At 42.1% G+C, this 8,264-nt stretch overlaps 1 non-coding gene across 1 annotated transcript; it reads right to left on the bottom strand.

Annotated features, from left to right (window-relative positions):
* Nucleotides 1–586: 586 nt before the first annotated feature.
* LOC112798606 (small nucleolar RNA R71) lies at nt 587–694 on the bottom strand. The gene has a single exon (XR_003200211.1). It is a non-coding gene; the product is annotated as a small nucleolar RNA R71 (small nucleolar RNA).
* Nucleotides 695–8,264: the final 7,570 nt, after the last annotated feature.

Genomic DNA, 8,264 nt, shown 5'->3' with positions numbered 1-8,264 from the left:
TGACATAGAGGATTCCACATTTTCTTGTTCCCTTCTCTTTCTTATGAGCAGGAGCAAAGACAAAAATATTCTTGTTGAGGCTGATCCTGAACCTGAAAGGACCCTGAAGAGAAAGCTAAGAGAAGCTAAGGCACAACTCTCTGTAGAGGACCTAACCGAATTCTTCAAAGAAGAAGAACCTATGGCAGCCGAAAATAACAACAATGCCAACAATGCAAGGAAGGTGCTGGGTGACATTACTGCACCTACTCCCGACTTTTATGGGAGAAGCATCTCTATCCCTGCCATTGGAGCAAACAACTTTGAGCTTAAGCCTCAATTAGTTTCTCTAATGCAACAGAATTGCAAGTTCCATGGACTTCCATTGGAAGATCCTCATCAGTTTTTAGCTGAATTCTTGCAAATCTGTGACACAGTCAAGACTAATGGGGTTGACCCTGAGGTCTACAGACTTATGCTATTCCCTTTTGCTGTAAGAGACAGAGCTAGGACATGGTTGGACTCTCAACCTAAAAAAAGCCTGGACTCTTGGGAAAAGCTAGTCAATGCCTTCTTGGCAAAGTTCTTTCCACCTCAAAAATTGAGTAAGCTTAGAGTGGAAGTCCAAACCTTCAGACAGAAGGAAGGAGAATCCCTCTATGAAGCTTGGGAAAGATACAAACAATTAATCAGAAAGTGTCCCTCTGATATGCTTTCTGAATGGAGCATCATAGGTATTTTCTATGATGGTCTCTCTGAACTGTCCAAGATGTCTTTGGATAGCTCTGCTGGAGGATCTCTTCATCTGAAGAAGACGCCTACAGAAGCTCAAGAGCTGATTGAAATGGTTACGAATAACCAATTCATGTACACTTCTGAAAGGAATCCTGTGAACAATGGGACTGGTCAGAAGAAAGGAGTTCTTGAGATTGACACTCTGAATGCCATATTGGCTCAGAACAAAATATTGACCCAACAAGTCAATATGATTTCTCAAAGTCTGTCTGGAATGCAAAATGCACCAAGCAGTACTAAGGAGGCTTCATCTGAGGAAGAAGCTTATAATCCTGAGAACCCTTCAATGGAAGAGGTGAATTACATGGGAGAACCCTATGGAAACACCTATAATCCTTCATGGAAAAATCATTCAAATTTCTCATGGAAGGATCAACAGAGACCTCAACAAGGTTTCAACAACAATAATGGTGGAAGAAACAGGTTTAGCAATAGCAAGCCTTTTCCATCATCTTCTCAGCAACAGACAGACAGAGAGTTCTAAGCAGAATACCTCTGACTTAGCAACCATGGTCTCTGATCTAATCAAAACCACTCAAAGTTTCATGACTGAAACAAGATCCTCCATTAGAAATTTGGAGGCACAAGTGGGTCAGCTGAGCAAGAAAATTACTGAACTCCCCCTAGTACTCTCCCAAGCAATACAGAAGAAAATCCAAAAGGAGAGTGCAAGGCCATCAACATGGCCGAATTTTGGGAGGAAGGAGAGGCAGTGAACGCCACTGAGGAAGACCTCAATGGACGTCCACTGGCCTCCAATGAGTTCCCCAATGAGGAACCATGGGAATCTGAGGCTCAAAATGAGACCATAGAGATTCCATTGGACTTACTTCTGCCATTCATGAGCTCTGATGAGTATTCTTCCTCTGAAGAGGATGAGTATGTCACTGAAGAGCAAGTTACTAAATACCTTGGAGTAATCATGAAGCTGAATGACAAGTTATTTGGAAATGAGACTTGGGAGGATGAATCTCCTTTGCTCACCAAAGAACTGGATGACTTGTCTAGGCAGAAACTGCCTCAAAAGAGACAGGATCCTGGGAAGTTTTCAATACCTTGTACCATAGGCACCATGACCTTCAAGAAGGCCTTGTGTGACCTAGGGTCAAGTGTAAACCTCATGCCTCTCTCTGTAATGGAGAAGTTAGGGATCTCTGAGGTGCAAACTGCAAAAATCTCACTAGAGATGGCAGACAATTCAAGAAAACAAGCCCATGGACTTGTAGAGGGTGTTCTGGTTAAAGTTGAAGACCATTATATCCCTACTGATTTCATAGTCCTAGAGACTGGGAAGTGCATGGATGAATCCATCATCCTTGGCAGACCCTTCCTAGCCACAGCAAGGGCTGTGATTGATGTTGATAGAGGAGAGTTGATCATTCAAGTGAATGAAGAATCCTTGGTGTTTAAGGCTCAAGGATATCCCTCTGTCATCATGGAGAGGAAGCATGAAGAGTTTCTCTCAAAACAGAGCCAAACAGAGCCCCCACAGTCAAACTCTAAGTTTGGTGTTGGGAGGCCACAACCAAACTCTAAGTTTGGTGTTGAACCCCCATATTCAAACTCTAAGTTTGGTGTTGGGAGGTTCCAACATAGCTCTGAGCATTTCTAAGGCTCCATGAGAGTCCTCTGTCAAGCTAATGACATTAAAGAAGCGCTTGTTGGGAGGCAACCCAATGTTTTATAATTAACTATTTTCTCTTGTTATTTTATATTTTTTGTAGATTGATGATCATAAGAAGTCACAAAATCAATGAAAAAAGCAAAAACAGAATGAAAAACAGAAGGAAAAACAGCACACCCTGGAGGAAGAACCCACTGGCGTTTAAATGCCAGTGAGGCTAGCTGTTGGGCGTTTAACGCCCAGTCTGGCACCATTCTGGGCGTTTAACGCCAGAAAGGGGCACCAGACTAGCGTTAAACGCCAGAAAAGGGCAAGAAGCTGGCGTTAAACGCCAGAAATGGGCACCAGCCCGGCGTTTAACGCCAGAATTGGCACAAAACGAGATTTTGCTTGCCATTTGGTGCAGGGATGACTTTTCCTTGACACCTCAGGATCTGTGGACCCCACAGGATCCCCACCTACCCCACCACTCTCTCTCTTCTTCACCCATTCACCAATCACCTCAACACCTCTTCCCCAAAAACCCTTCACCTATCAAATCCCTTCTTTCTCTTCACCACTCACATTCATCCTTCATAAAACCCCACCTACCTCACCATTCAAATTCAAACCACTTTTCCACCCAAACCCACCCTCACTTGACCGAATCCTACCCTTCCCCCTCTCCTATATAAACCCTCCTTCACCCCTTCATTTTCACACAACAAACACACCACTTCTCCCCCTTTTGGCCGAACACAAAGCCATTCCCTTCTTCCTCATTTCTTCTTCTTCTACTCTCTTCTTTCTTCTTTTGCTCGAGGACGAGCAAACATTTTAAGTTTGATGTGGTAAAAGCATTGCTTTTTGTTTTTCCATAACCATTTATGGCATCCAAGGCCGGAGAAACCTCTAGAAAGAAGAAAGGGAAGGCAAAAGCTTCCACCTCCGAGTCATGGGAGATGGAGAGATTCATCTCAAGGGTGCATCAAGACCACTTCTATGAAGTTGTGGCCTTGAAGAAGGTGATCCCCGAGGTCCCTTTTTCACTCAAAAAGAGTGAATATCCGGAGATCCGACATGAGATCCGAAGAAGAGGTTGGGAAGTCCTTACCAACCCCATTCAACAAGTCGGAATCTTGATGGTTCAAGAGTTCTATGCCAATGCATGGATCACCAAGAACCATGATCAAAGTGTGAACCCGGACCCAAAGAATTATCTTACTATGGTTCGGGGGAAATACTTGGATTTCAGTCCGGAAAGTGTAAGGTTGGCATTCAACTTGCCCATGATGCAAGGAGATGAACATCCTTACACTAGAAGGGTCAACTTTGATCAAAGGTTGGACCAAGTCCTCACAGTCATATGTGAAGAGGGTGCCCAATGAAAGAGAGATTCAAGAGGGAAGCCGGTTCAATTGAGAAGGCATGACCTCAAACCCGTGGCTAGAGGATGGTTGGAGTTTATCCAACGCTCAATCATTCCCACTAGCAACCGGTCCGAAGTTACCATAGACCGGGCTATCATGATTCATAGCATCATGATTGGAGAAGGAATAGAAGTTCATGAGGTTATAGCTCAAGAGCTTTATAAGGTGGCGGACAAGTCCTCTACCTTGGCAAGGTTAGCCTTCCCTCATCTCATTTGTCACCTCTGTTATTCAGTTGGAGTTGACATAGAGGGAGACACCCCTATTGATGAGGACAAGCCCATCACTAAGAAGAGGATGGAGCACACAAGCGACCCCACTCATCATGAGATCCCTGAGACACCTCAAGGGATGCACTTTCCTCCACAAAACTATTGGGAGCAACTAAACACCTCCCTAGGAGAATTGAGTTCCAACATGGGACAACTAAGGGTGGAGCATCAAGAACACTCTATCATCCTCCATGAAATTAGAGAAGATCAAAGAATTATGAGAGAGGAGCAACAAAGACAAGGAAGAGATATTGAGGAGCTCAAGCACTCCATAGGATCTTCAAGAGGAAGAAAGAGCCGCCATCACTAAGGTGGACCCGTTCTTTAATTTCCTTGTTCTTTATTTTCCTGTTTTTCGAATTTTAGTGCTTATGTTTGTCCATGTTTGTGTCTTGTGATCATTAGTGTCTTAGTGTCTATGCCTAAAAGTTATGAATGTCCTATGAATCCATCACCTTTCTTGAATAAAAAACGTGCTTAATTGAAAAAGATAAGAATTGCATGAATTTTGAATTTTATAACAGTTTAATTATTTTGATGTGGTGGCAATGTTTTTGTTCTCTGAATGTATGCTTAAACAGTGCATATGTCTTTTGAATTTGTGGTTCATGAATGTTGGCTCTTGAAAGAATGATGAAAAAGGAGACATGTTACTGAGGATCTGAAAAATCATTAAAATGATTCTTGAAGCAAGAAAAAGCAATGAAAAAAAAAAGAAGAAGAAAACGAAAAAAAAAGAGGGGAGAAAAAGAAAGAAATAAAGTTGTGATCCAAGGCAAAAAGAGTGTGCTTAAGAACCCTGGACACCTCTAATTGGGGACTCTAGCAAAGCTGAGTCACAATCTGAAAAGGTTCACCCAATTATGTGTCTGTGGCATGTATGTATCCGGTGGTAATACTGGAAGACAGAGTGCTTTGGGCCACGACCAAGACTCAATAAGTAGCTATGTTCAAGAATCATCATACTTTACTAGGAGAATCAATAACACTATCTGGATTCTAAGTTCCTAAAGAAGCTAATCATTCTGAATTTCAAAGGATAGAGTGAGATGCCAAAACTGTTCAGAGGCAAAAAGCTAAAAGCCCCGCTCATCTAATTAATACTGATCTTCATAGATATTTTTGGAATTCATTGCATATTCTCTTCTTTTTATCTTGTTTGATTTTCAGTTGCTTGAGGACAAGCAACAATTTAAGTTTGGTGTTGTGATGAGCGGATAATTTATACGCTTTTTGGCATTGTTTTTAGTATGTTTTTAGTATGATCTAGTTAGTTTTTAGTATATTTTTATTAGTTTTTAGTTAAAATTCACTTTTCTGGACTTTACTATGAGTTTGTGTGTTTTTCTGTGATTTCAGGTATTTTCTGGCTGAAATTGAGGGACCTGAGCAAAAATCTGATTCAGAGACTGAAAAGGACTGCAGATGCTGTTGGATTCTGACCTCCCTGCACTCAAAGCGGATTTTCTGGAGCTACAGAAGCCCAATTGGCGCGCTCTCAACGGCGTTGGAAAGTAGACATCCTGGGCTTTCCAGCAATATATGATAGTCTATACTTTGCCCAAGATTTGATGGCCCAAACCGGCGTACAAAGTCACCCTCAGAAATCCCAGCGTTAAACGCCAGAACTGGCACCAAAATGGGAGTCAAACGCCCAAACTGGCACTAAAGCTGGCGTTTAACTCCAAGAAGAGTCTCTACACGAAAATGCTTCATTGCTCAGCCCAAGCACACACCAAGTGGGCCCGGAAGTGGATTTTTATGTCATTTACTCATCTCTGTACACCTTAGGCTACTAGTTCTCTATAAGTAGGACCTTTTACTATTGTATTTTCATCTTTTGATCATTTTAGATCTTTTGATCATCTTTGGACATCTAGTTCTTAGATCATTGGGAGGCTGGCCTCACGGCCATGCCTAGACCTTGTTCTTATGTATTTTCAACGGTGGAGTTTCTACACACCATAGATTAAGGTGTGGAGCTCTGCTGTACCTCGAGTATTAATGCAATTACTATTGTTCTTCTACTCAATTCCGCTTGTTCTTGTTCTAAGATATCACTTGTTCTTCAACTTGATGAATGTGATGATCCGTGACACTCATCATCATTCTCACCTATGAATGTGTGACTGACAACCACCTCCGTTCTACCTTCGATTGGGTGAATATCTCTTGGATTCCTGATACACGATGCATGGTTGATCGCCTGACAACCGAGTGCTCGCCTGACAACTGAGCCAGCCATTCCGTGAGATCAGAGTCTTCGTGGTATAGGCTAGAACTGATGGCGGCATTCAAGAGAATCCGGAAGGTCTAACCTTGTCTGTGGTATTCTGAGTAGGATTCAATGATTGAATGACTGTGACGTGCTTCAAACTCCTGAGGGCGGGGCGTTAGTGACAGACGCAAAAGAATGACTGGATTCTATTCCGGCCTGATCTAGAACCGACAGATGGATAGCCGTGCCGTGACAGGGTGCGTTGAACATTTCCACTGAGAGGATGGGAGGTAGCCACTGACAACGGTGAAACCCTTGCTTAAGCTTGCCATGGAAAGGAGGAAGAAGGATTGAATGAAGACAGTAGGAAAGCAGAGAGACGGAAGGGAAGGCATCTTCATACGCTTATCTGAAATTCCTACCAATGAATTACATAAGTATCTCTATCTTTATCTTTATGTTTTATGCGTTTATCACCATACCCATTTGAGTTTGCCTGACTAAGATTTACAAGGTGACCATAGCTTGCTTCATACCAACAATCTATGTGGGATCGACCCTTACTCGCGTAAGGTTTATTACTTGGACGACCCAGTACACTTGCTGGTTAGTTGTGCGAAGTTGTGTTTATGCCATGGTATTGAGTACCAAGTTTTTGGGGCCATTACTAGGGATTATTTGAGTTTTGAAAAGTAGTGATCACAATTTCGTGCACCAGACCCCTTTAGGCCACCCCACAAAACCGTGACCATAGACCCCTTTAGGTCACCCTTTTTTGAAAAACCGTGACCATAGACCCTTTTTGGTCACTGTAAAAAACCGTGATCATAGACCCCTTTAGGCCACCCCCCAAAATCGTGACCATAGACCCTTTTAGGCCATCCTTTTTTAAAACACCATGACCATAGGTACTCTATGGTCACCCTTTCTCTAAAAACTGTGACCATAGCATTTTTTTTGCCACGGTAAAAAACCGTGACCATAGACCCTCTATGGTCACGATTTTTTACCGTGACCAAAAAAACTGTGGCCATAGACCCAAAATGTTGTAGTGGCACATTAAGTTTCCTTCACTTTTTCTTTTAAAAAATTATTTTCAACTCTTAACACATCTCTTTCATATCTGCATTCATTGTACTTGTCAAACAGTTTTGAGGTATTTAAAGTGAGATAATCAATAATAGCATGTAAATCATCAATGGTCAAATCATAATAATTTACCTCATCAAGATTGTTGTTTCTAGCCATGAAGCAGTCTTTATCATCTCCTTCAGATTCTTCTTCTTCATTTGAGTTGTTCTCAAGATCCTCCCAAACTGCCATGAGCACTCTCTTCCTTTCCTTCTTTCCTTTGTCCTCCTTTTTGAGCTTTGGACAGTTTAGCTTGAAGTGTCCAGCCTCCTTGCAGTGATGGCAGGTCACCTTGCTCAAGTCGATCTTGTGCTCCTTTGAACTTGAACCCTTGTATTTGTCCTTGTTCTTCATCATCCTTTTAAATCTCCTAGCAAAAAACAAAAGCTCATCATCTGAAACACCATCACTAGACTCACTCTCTTTTGGTTCTATTTGTGACTTGAGGGCTATTCCCTTTTTTTTGAGTCTGTGTTTGTGTGTGTGACTTCATAGGCAAGGAATTTTTCTCTCAGCTTATTATAGGTTATGAGGCTTAGGTTGTTGCTCTCGGTTAGGATAGTGACAGTGGTTTTCCATTCTTTTGTGAGGCTTCTAAGGAGTTTTCTCACCAAGGTTTGTTCTGCATAGTTTGTACCCATAGCATCAAGGTTGTTGATTGTGATTGAGAATCTCTCAAACGCTTCATCAATGCTTTCTCAATCCTTCATGTTAAACATCTCGTACTCTTTTCGCAGCATATCAATCCTCGTTTCTTTGACTTGTTTAGTCCCTTCGTGTGTAACCTTGAGTTTTTCCCAGATTTCTTTGGTTGTCTTGCATCTAAACACCTTCCG

The sequence above is a fragment of the Arachis hypogaea genome, chromosome 4 (genome assembly GCF_003086295.3).
Source record: "Arachis hypogaea cultivar Tifrunner chromosome 4, arahy.Tifrunner.gnm2.J5K5, whole genome shotgun sequence".
Taxonomy (NCBI): Eukaryota; Viridiplantae; Streptophyta; class Magnoliopsida; order Fabales; family Fabaceae; genus Arachis; species Arachis hypogaea.
Note: the sequence above shows the minus strand (reverse complement) of the source record. Positions and strands in the feature narration are given on the sequence as shown.